This window comes from Gekko japonicus, unplaced genomic scaffold (assembly GCF_001447785.1).
Source record: "Gekko japonicus isolate JY-2015 unplaced genomic scaffold, Gekko_japonicus_V1.1 scaffold890, whole genome shotgun sequence".
Classification (NCBI taxonomy): Eukaryota; Metazoa; Chordata; class Lepidosauria; order Squamata; family Gekkonidae; genus Gekko; species Gekko japonicus.
This window is the reverse complement of record NW_015167565.1, coordinates 1-9,601: the sequence shown is the minus strand read 5'-3', so window position 1 is coordinate 9,601 and position 9,601 is coordinate 1. Positions and strand designations below refer to the sequence as shown.

Sequence of the window (9,601 nt, the reverse complement as noted above, 5' to 3'; positions counted from 1 at the left end):
TCCCTCTTTTTGTGGTTCTTTTACTTTTCCCTCGCCCAGACTTTAAACACTGATTGTGTTCTTTCAGGAGGCTTGCTTTATGTCCTAGTTGTTTTCCTTTGAGTTCTGCTTCATCTTTTAACAGCTCCACTTCCTGCTCCCCTCTTTCTTCCTTGACACTCTCCGTTTTTTCTATCTTTTCCTCCTCTTCATAGGGCTCATTCTCTATATCACATTCTTGTTTTTCCACGCTCTTAGAAGCCACCTGTTTGCCATAATCCTTTTTTATTTCCACAAATGCCTCCTGGACTCCTCTCCGCACCGCCTCTCTTATCACTCTGATAAATCTCTCCGTTTCTGTCTCTCCCCTTTCAAGCTCCTCTACTCGCTCCTCCGCATTTCCTTCTATTTGCTCCATTTCTCTCAAACAACACGGAGCCTCTATCAACAATATCTTTTTTCCCCCGAGTCTCTCGCAATTCACACAATCAAATCCCAATCACAGTTTCTCATAGCTTTCCTTCCCTCCTCCAAAATAAATATTTGTAAGTCCGTCCTTTTCGGTTCGCCGGCCGCTTTTGTTTACCTGTTTGGGCTTTGCCGTCTGGAGGTCTCGTCCGTTTTCCCAGCTGATAGTAATTTTTACCTCAATAGTTCTGCTTGTTCTTAAGTTCAATCCACACCCTGTCTCTTCTTGCGTTTGCGTTACTAACAAGTCTTTTTTCCACCCGTGCAGTTTTAAAAATCCCGGCGGCTGCGACTTTGCAAGATCATGGCAGCCATGTTTGCTCCGCCGTCAGTCTCTGCTTCTGGGGCGTTTTCTGGACACCCCCCGCATTGCCGATTGCGGGACCCCCTGCATTGCTGATTGCGGGGGGGGCAAAATAAAGCCCCTTGCTCCAGCAGTCCATACCAGGTCCGCTGGTCGGGGTTCCCCGGCAACCGGGGGCCCCGAAAGAAGACTAACGCGTTCGGGCGGCTCAGCGATTGCTAGAGCTCGCCCGTCGTCGCGCCATACCGGAAGTGCTCTCCAGAGAGGTTCATGGTGAGTGGGAATTCGAACCTAGCCATAGTCCAGTATCTGACTGCTATTACATATATTATGTAACGGTGAGTGGGGATCTGACTTACTCTTCTTAAAGCTGAAATGGCTGAGCAAGGTAATGGTTCCTGACCAGTTTCCCAGTCTCAGATAAATATGGTTACCAGCTGTGAGTTGGGAAATATCAAGAGATTTTGGGGGTGGAGCCTGGGGAGGGCGGGACTTAGGGAGGGGAGGGACTTCAGCAGGTGTCACTCTGGTAGGGTCTCCTCGGGAGGGCCCAGAGCACCCACCCTACCCTTTTATATACTCCTTTTCCTGTAGGTTTTCCCTTATAAGTGAGGCGTGAGGACCCAGGCAGAGTAATAAATTGTTTTTATTAGATTTAACAATAACTATAATTCAATTTAACAATAACTATGATTCAATATAATTCAATTTAGCAATAACTATAATTCAATAGGGGCTGCAGTGGCTCAGTGGTTAAGACACTGAACTGCAGACCGGAAGGTCGGTAGTTCAGCAGTTCGAGACCCGAGTGCTGCAAGACGGAGTGAGCTCCTGTCTCTGGTCCCAGTTCCTGCCAACCTAGCAGTTCGAAAGCAAGAAATGGGAAGTAAATAAATAGGGACCGCTTCGGTGGGAAGGAAACAGTGTTCCATGCGCCTTGGCATCTAGGCATGCCAGCCACATGACCACGGAAACATCTTCGGACAGCGCTGGCTCTTCGGCTTGGAAATGGAGATGAGCACCGCATCCCTAGAGTTGGATTCGACTGGCTTTCGAGCAAGGGAAACCTTTACCTCTCTGCTTAGAGGCATGGCTCAGTTCTTCCCTTACCCAGGACAAACAGGGTGGTGAAGATGGTGTTTTATCACCTACACTGAACCCAACACCTGCCCCCCTATATGTCCTGTTCTGACCTTGCCACCGTGATCCATGCCATGGTTACTTCCAGATTAGACTACTGCAATGTGCTCTGTTTAGGGTTGCCTCTGAAGATATTTTGGAAGCTTCAGGCGGTGTGGAATGCAGCTGCTAAATTACTGACTGGGTTCCCCTGCGTTGTGTTTTGGCATGCTTCATGGCCAAGCAAAAGGACCAATGCCAGTAAGTCACAAAAAGGGCCCTGGGCCATCTGGATTTGGCAGACAGTCCCAACTGTAGTCAAGTCCCCAGGCAAGAGTCAGGAGCAATGCCAGGAGTCAAGGCAGGTTGAGTTCCAAGAGGCATGGTCAGGTCTGGTTCAGAGGTTGAAGCACAAGAGGCAAGAGGCAAGGTGAATCCAAGAAGCGTAGTGAGGTCCAAAGTGAAGGTCGTAGCACAAGGAGCCAGGATATAGAGAAGAAGTTCAACAGGTGTAGTCAGGTGTGAAATAAAGGTCAAGACACAAGGAGTCAGGAAGCAAGGTAGATCCAAGGAGTCACTGGGAAAAGCAAGGAGCTGGAACTAAAGTTGTTGTCAGCTAGGAACTGGCTGTAACGGCGCAGTATTTATGGGACTGCAACAGCCTTTTCCTGTGCAGATATTCCATGTCCTTTAAAAGGAGCCAACAGTTTCTCCAGGTGTGAGCACTTACCTTACCTTACCTTCATGTGCTGTTTGTGTTAAGTGCCGTCGAGTCACTTCTGATTGATGGTGACCCTATGAATTAATGTTCTCCAAAACGTCCTATCATTAGCAGCCATTCTCAGGTCTTGGAAACTGAGCGTTGTGGCTTCTCTTATTGAGTCAATCCATCTCATGCTGGGTCTTCCTTTTTTCCTGCTGCCTTCAACTTTCCCTAGCATTATTGTCTTTTCCACTGACTCTTGTCTTCTCATAATGTGACCAAAGAACAATAGTCTCAGTTTAACCATTTTAGCTTCTGTGGAATCTTTAGGCTTGATTTGATCTAGAACCCACTTATTTGTCTTTTCTGACAGTCCATCATGGTATCCATAAAATTCTCCTCCAACACCACATCTCAAAAATATCTACTTTCTTCCTGTCCGCTTTCTTCACTGTCCAAGTTTCACATCCATACATAATGATGGGGAATACTATGGCATAAATAAACTTTACCATGGTGGCTAGCAACACTACACAAGGTTCTTTTCTAGCTCCTTCATGGCTGCTCTTCCCAATCTCCTGATTTTTTGGGTGCAGTCTCCCTTTTGGTTGATGATGGAGCCAAGAAACAGAAAATCTTGAACAATTTCAATTTCTTCATCATCAGCCTGAAAGTTGTGTAATTCCCCGGTAGTTTGTAATCATTACTTTTGTCTTCTTGATGTTCATCTTGGTGTAGTGAGAATCAGTTTGGTGTAGTGATTAGGAGTGTGGACTCCAATCTGGGAGAACCGGGTTTGATTGCCCACTCCTCCACTTGCAGTTGCTGGGTGACCTTGGGCAAGTCACAGTTCTCTCAGAACTGTTCTCTCAAGAGCAGTCCTTGAAAGAGCTCTCTCAGGGTGTTTGTTGTGGGGAGGGGAAGGGAAGGAGGTTTTAAGATGCTCTGAGACTCCGAGTGAAAGGTGGGGTATAAATCCAATCTCCTCCTCCTCCTTCTCTGCTTCTTTTCCTCCAAGCTTGCTTTGGCATTTTTGGTTTAATCTTCATCAGTAGCCATTCCAAGTCTTCACTATTTTCTGCCAATAACGTGGTGTTATCTGCCTATCTCAAACTGTTAACATCAATGTTCCCTCTAAACTGTGGAGTCTTGTGAGCAAAAATTCTACCTTTTGCGCTACTGGTGTTAAAGTTGTGAGCAAGCGATTTGGCTGCTGCATAAATTAGTTTGCTCTGGAGCTGTCCTTCCTGAGCAAAGACAAAAATCTGTGAGCTGGAGGATAAAAAACTGTGAGCTAACTCAGTTTAAAGGGAACACTGGTTAACGTGCCTTCCATCAATTTTCACTCCATCTTCTAATTCTAATCCATTAATCCATAGGGTTACCATAAATTGGAAGCGACTTGCCAGCACTTCACTCACACACCCCATGAGGAAGTGGTTGATATGATGGAGGTGGCCCAGATTCAAAGGCATCATGACTGGAAGACCTTGAGCCAGTCATGCTCTTCCCGATCTACCTCACAGGGTTGTTGTGTAGCTAAATAATCAGAGTTTATATCGGTGGTGATTGCCCACTGTCCAGCTAGTTAATCAGGACACACCTTTGTTTACATCTTATTGGAGGACTACACTACTTGCCATCTGGAATGCTGACTTATTTATTACTGTTTGTATAAGTTAGCTGATAAGTGTGTTTTAATTGTTTCAATGGGTTTATCACCTGTGGTAAAAGCCGCCCTGAGCCCTGCATTCAGGGGAGGGCCGGATAAAAAAAATCTAAATAAATAAATGGAGGTGTAACCTAGCAGTTCGAAAGCAAGAAATTGCAAGTAGATAAATAGGGACCACTTCGGTGGGAAGGTAACAGCGTTCCGTGCGCCTCGGCGTTTAGTCATGCCGGCCACATGGCCACGGAAACGTCTTCGGACAGCGCTGGCTCTTCGGCTTGGAAACGGAGATGAGCACCGCAACCCTAGAGTCGGACTCGACTGGCTTTCGAGAGAGGGAACCTTTACTTTTTAGGGTTTTTTAAAAGTGTCAGACTGGGTTTATTGACTCGTGTGTGAGAGAATGATCGAGCTAATGTCTCTATTCGGTGGAGGCCCGTACGGTAACTTGTATCTAAGGCAACCGGCGCGCTCCTTCCCCACCTGTTTTTACCTGAGAATTCCGAACGCCGCCGCTCGGCAGGTCCCCTCCGCGTCACCCAGGCAACGCCTGGCCCCGCCCTACGCCAGCCTCTCGCCCAACCAAAACCTCGGGCGCGCGAGGCGCTCGCGACCGCTCCTCCCCCCTCCCCCCCCCTCTGAACCCCGCCCCTTGCTAACCTCCTCCAATCGCACCCCGCGCCTCCAAGTCACGCGGCCGCGACGTCACGCAACAGGCCAGCGTCGCGCGACTCCGGCTCAGGCGTCGACGTCTCATCAGGCTACGGCGTCGGCGGCTCTGCCGTCCCCGCCCTCCCCTTCGGCGATTGGCTAAGAGAGAAGCGTTTAGCAGAGGAGGAGGCGGCGACGCCCATCACTTCACCGTTTTCTCCCCTTCGCAGCGGCGGAGGTGGCCTGGCGCACCTCTGGAGGGAAGGCGGGGCAGGAATACCTGGCGAGGAATACCTGACCTCAGGTAGGGAGCGAAGGGACGGGGGTCGGGAAGGGAGAGAGGAAGAGTCCCGGTGGGAAATACCTGGAGGTTTGGGGAAGGAACCTGAGGAGGAGGAGGTCAGCGGGGTATCATGCCATAGAGTCCACCTTCCAGAGCGGCCATTTTCTCCAAGGGGGGACTGATCTCTATCGCCTGCAGTTGTAGTCTCAGGAGATCTCCAGCCACCCCCTAGAGGTTGGCAACGCAGGAAGGGCCAATGAGAGGGGGGGGCAAGGCCATCTGACAGCAGTGCTGCTTGTGTGAACTTAGGCAGATCAAAAGAGGGAGGGCAGGAAGGGTTGCCTCAATGCCTTCTCACACGCCCAGGGAAATGCTGAGCACCCCTTTGGGGTCAGGAAGCAATTTTTCTCCAGGCCAGTTTGGCCAAAGATCCTGGAGGGTTTTTGTCATCTTCTGGGCATGGAGCAGTGGTCACTGGGGGTGTGGGGGGGAAAGTATTGTGAACGTCCTGCATTGTGCAGGGGGCTGGACTGGATGACCCTGGAGGTCCCTTCCAGTGTTCCCTGTAACCTGAGTTGGTGTGAGCTAGCTCACAGTCTTTTAGTCTCCGGCTCACACATTTTTGTCTTCGCTCAAGTAGGATGGCTCCAGAGCAAACTAATTTATGCAGCGGTCAAATCGCCCACTCACAACTTTAATGCCGGTAGCTCACAAAGTAGAATTTTTGCTCACAGGGCTCCACCGCTTAGAGGGAGCATTGGTCCCTTCTAACTTTATGATTCTAAGGCAAGGTAGGCTGGCTTCCCAGGATTCAGTGCAACACAAGTGGCGATGCTGTGACTCTCCCCCCCTCCCGTGCTCTCTTTCACATCTTTTTTGTGAGTCTCAACAGGTGCTTGCAAGCTCACAATCAGATGCCGCCACTCTTTTGACCAGACTGTATCTTTGTCTGCAATCTAATGCAATCTGATCTCCCCTCCCCCTCATCCTTTGCTCCTTCTTATGTGGTGGTGATGGACAGTGTTGTCAAGTCCCAGGTGATATTATGGCAACCCCACAGCGTTTTCAAGGCAACAGATGTTCAGAGGTGGTTTGCCATTGCCTGCCTCTGTGTTGCAACCCTGGACTATTACGGTGGTTTCTCATCCAAATACTATTCAGGGCTGACCCTGATTAGCTCACGAAATCTAACAAAATCGATCTAGCTCGGTCTATCCTTCTTATGAAGCTAATGTAGTACTTCATCTGTCCAAAAGATTAGGCTCTAGAGTGCAACATTTTCTGCCACAACAAGATTTTAACTTATGTACTGATTTTTTTCACAGTGACAAATTTATGTAATACTTAAGAAAAAGATAAAAATTAAAAATGTAATCTTTTTAAAAGTAAGAATTGGTTTCTTGTCTTAGTCTGGAGGAAGAGAGACTTAAGTTGGATGAAGGTTTCAAATTGTGCTTAGTAAGATAGTAGGAAAAATAAATAGGAGTAAGATTATTTCATGTTGGTCAATCTGGGTTTGGTTTTACGCATCATAGCTATGAAATATAAACTAGTCCTCCTACAAAGCCAAGGTTAAAAAAAGAGAGTAGGTTTTTGTTGTTGTTTTTGTTTTTCCCCCAGGGAAAAATCCATTTTGTGTGTACAAAACCTCTCTGAAATTGTTTTCCCCCCATAGCTTTCCTGTATACAAACAGATTTGGGAAGGGGATTTGCAATCATTAAGTGAACACCACTATCAGTGGCTTTCGAATCTGGATTGTAAGGTTTATATACACCTTTGCTGGGGGGGTTTCACTTGTTTCATATGGTTTTGCTTTTAAACTGGTGGTTATAGGAGTTGGTGTGCAAATTTGAGACTGCTGTATTTGGTAGGGAAAACTTAGGATAGCTTAATGCACTGTGGAAATGATTTGTTAACTCATCATACTGGAAGTGGCCGAAGCGCTTTGGGAGCCATGTGCAGTTTGATTGCAGCTCTTGAGTGACACACATGCCTACATCGCCAGGGGAAAAAACCTTGCCCGAGCAGCTTTGCAGCAATATATGAAAACAATAAAATTGTTTTTTTTAAAAAAGAGTAATAAAATTTCCGACTTTAAAATAATATATAGTAAAATCAGTAGTATAAAACTTGTGGAAGGCAAACCATACTCAAAAGTCATGTAAAAAATTATTTTAAAGCAGCCCTGACCTGAATAGCCCAGGTAAGCCCGATCTCGTCAGATCTCAGAAGCTAAGTAGGGTCGACTCTGGCAAGTACTTGGATGGGAGACCTCCTTGAAATACTAGAGGTGGGAAGTGGGGGCAGGCTTTATTCAGCCACCTCTCTGAATATCCTCCAGGCCCCCAGTAGGGTCAGTACCCAGAGATCGCCATGATCTCCAGGTGCACTTACACGCACGCACACATGCACATATTTTTAAAAAACTACAAAACATTTTTTTAAAAGCCTTGATGAAGAAAAATGTTTTCACCGTGTACTTAAAAAGCCGATAAGGTAGGTGGCAGGTGAACTTCAAAGGGATGGCGTTGTGCCCTGTCCTGGATAGCCCAGGCAAGCCCAATCTCATCAGCTCTTGAAAGCCAAGTAAGGCCGACTCTGGCAAGTACTTGGAAGCAAGCATCCAAGGAATACCAGGGCCGGGACGCAATGTGCAGCCAGGGGAAGGGCTGTGGCTTAGTGGAAGAGTTTCTGCTTGGCATGCAGAAGGCCCCGGTTCAATCCCCAGCATTTCCAGTTAAAGGGACCAGGCAGCAGGTGATCTAAAAGACCTCAGCCTGAAATCCTGGAGATGCGGCCGGTCTGAGTAGATAATTTTGACCTTCACGGATTGATGGTTTGATTCAGTATGGGGCAGCTTCTTATGTGTTCATAGGAACCTTCATATGAGAGCCAGTTTGGTGTAGTGGTTAAGTGCGTAGACTCTAATCCTGGAGAACCGGGTTTGATTCTCCACTCCTCCACTTGCAGCTGTTGGAAGACCTTGGGCAAGCCATAGTCCTGTCAAAGAGCAGTTTCTGTCAGAGCTCTTTCAGCCCCACCTACCTCACAGGGTGTCTGTTGTGGGGAGGGGAAGGGAAAGGAGTTTGTAAGCCACTCTGAGACTCCAAAGTGAAGGGTGGGGTATAAATCCAATCTCTTCTTCTTCTAGTCTTTACTGACAGTCATTAGACACCTCTTGCCTTAGTTCTATGGGAAGAGCACTGTTAACCAGGATCGTGATGATATATAACATGAACTTGCAGTTTATCTCTGTGGGTTAAGTCCCCCCTCCCCGAATTTGTTTTTCCCACTGTGGCTTCAGAACATCCAAAAAATTTATATCTCTACTTGCATCGCTTGTTAGTTTCATATGATACTAATAATATTGTATAATACATTCATTCAGTATTCTTTCACCATGTGAAAAATGGCATATAAATAAAAATGATTTGACCTGGACAGTCATCCAGGTGAATAACTTTTTAAAAAGGATTATTGCCTTTTTGGGTTTTCCTCCCTTCCCATTTACAGATCAATTAAAAATGTATTTACCGTTTTGCACAGTCTCCCAGTCACCTGAAAAACTTCAGTTACAGCTTGGAAAGCTCTAATGGGGCCTGATGTTATATTGGCAATAGCATCCATTCACTGTTAATTTTATGAAACAATGAGGTTAGGGTTAGACATTTTTTCCCCTTGGAAAAATTAAGGCACTGGAAAATCCTGCGAAGCCGGATCTGATGCTTTTCATTGATATTTGGCATCTCTGAACACTCATCTTGACGCTCCACAGGAATAATAAATTCAGGGGTCATTTCCTGCAGGAGTGCACAGGAGTGGAGTTCCGGCAGTAAAGAGCCCAGGGGGCGGGCACATGCAACAAGCCCCCCCCCTGCTCCCAGCAGCCCTCAGTCAGAGCAAGAAGCCCCCAAACAGTCCAGTGGCACCTTTAAGCCCAAGTTTTATTCAGGTACAAGCTCTCCCTCCTCTGAGAGGACAGATCTGCACGTCCCCCCCCTCCTCCCCAATAGCTAGCAATCCAAAACAGTCCAGTGGAGCCTGAGCGGTGGGTGTTGCCTTCTGACACACTTCCGGTGATGTCAGGGGGTGTGGCATATGCAAATAAGTTATGCGAATGAGTTGTGCTAATGAGCTCCTGCACCTCTTTTTCTATGAAATGACCCCTGAGTAAATTTATCTCAGATTCAAGTTCAGTAGCACCTTAAAGACTAATGTGTCTTCAGATACATTGTGATGTGCGTTACAAGTCCATTTATATAGGTAGAGGATGAGCAGCAAATTAAGTTTTGAGTCCAGTGGCACTTTTAAAAACCAACAAAGGTTTATTCAAGGTATAAGCTTTTGTGTGCATGCACACTTCTTCAGATACATTGTGATGTACGTTACAAGTCTATTCATATAGGTAGAGGATGAGCAGCAAA

At 46.9% G+C, this 9,601-nt stretch overlaps 1 protein-coding gene across 2 annotated transcripts in view; it reads right to left on the bottom strand.

Annotated features, from left to right (window-relative positions):
* LOC107112632 overlaps positions 1-4,829 on the bottom strand; it is a 35,348-nt gene extending 30,519 nt beyond the window's left edge. For both annotated transcript variants that reach the window (XM_015413820.1, XM_015413821.1), the window contains exon 1: positions 4,736-4,829. The gene's annotated coding sequence lies outside the window, so the exon portion shown is untranslated. The remainder of the gene's footprint in view (positions 1-4,735) is intronic.
* Between the last annotated feature and the right edge of the window lie 4,772 nt (positions 4,830-9,601).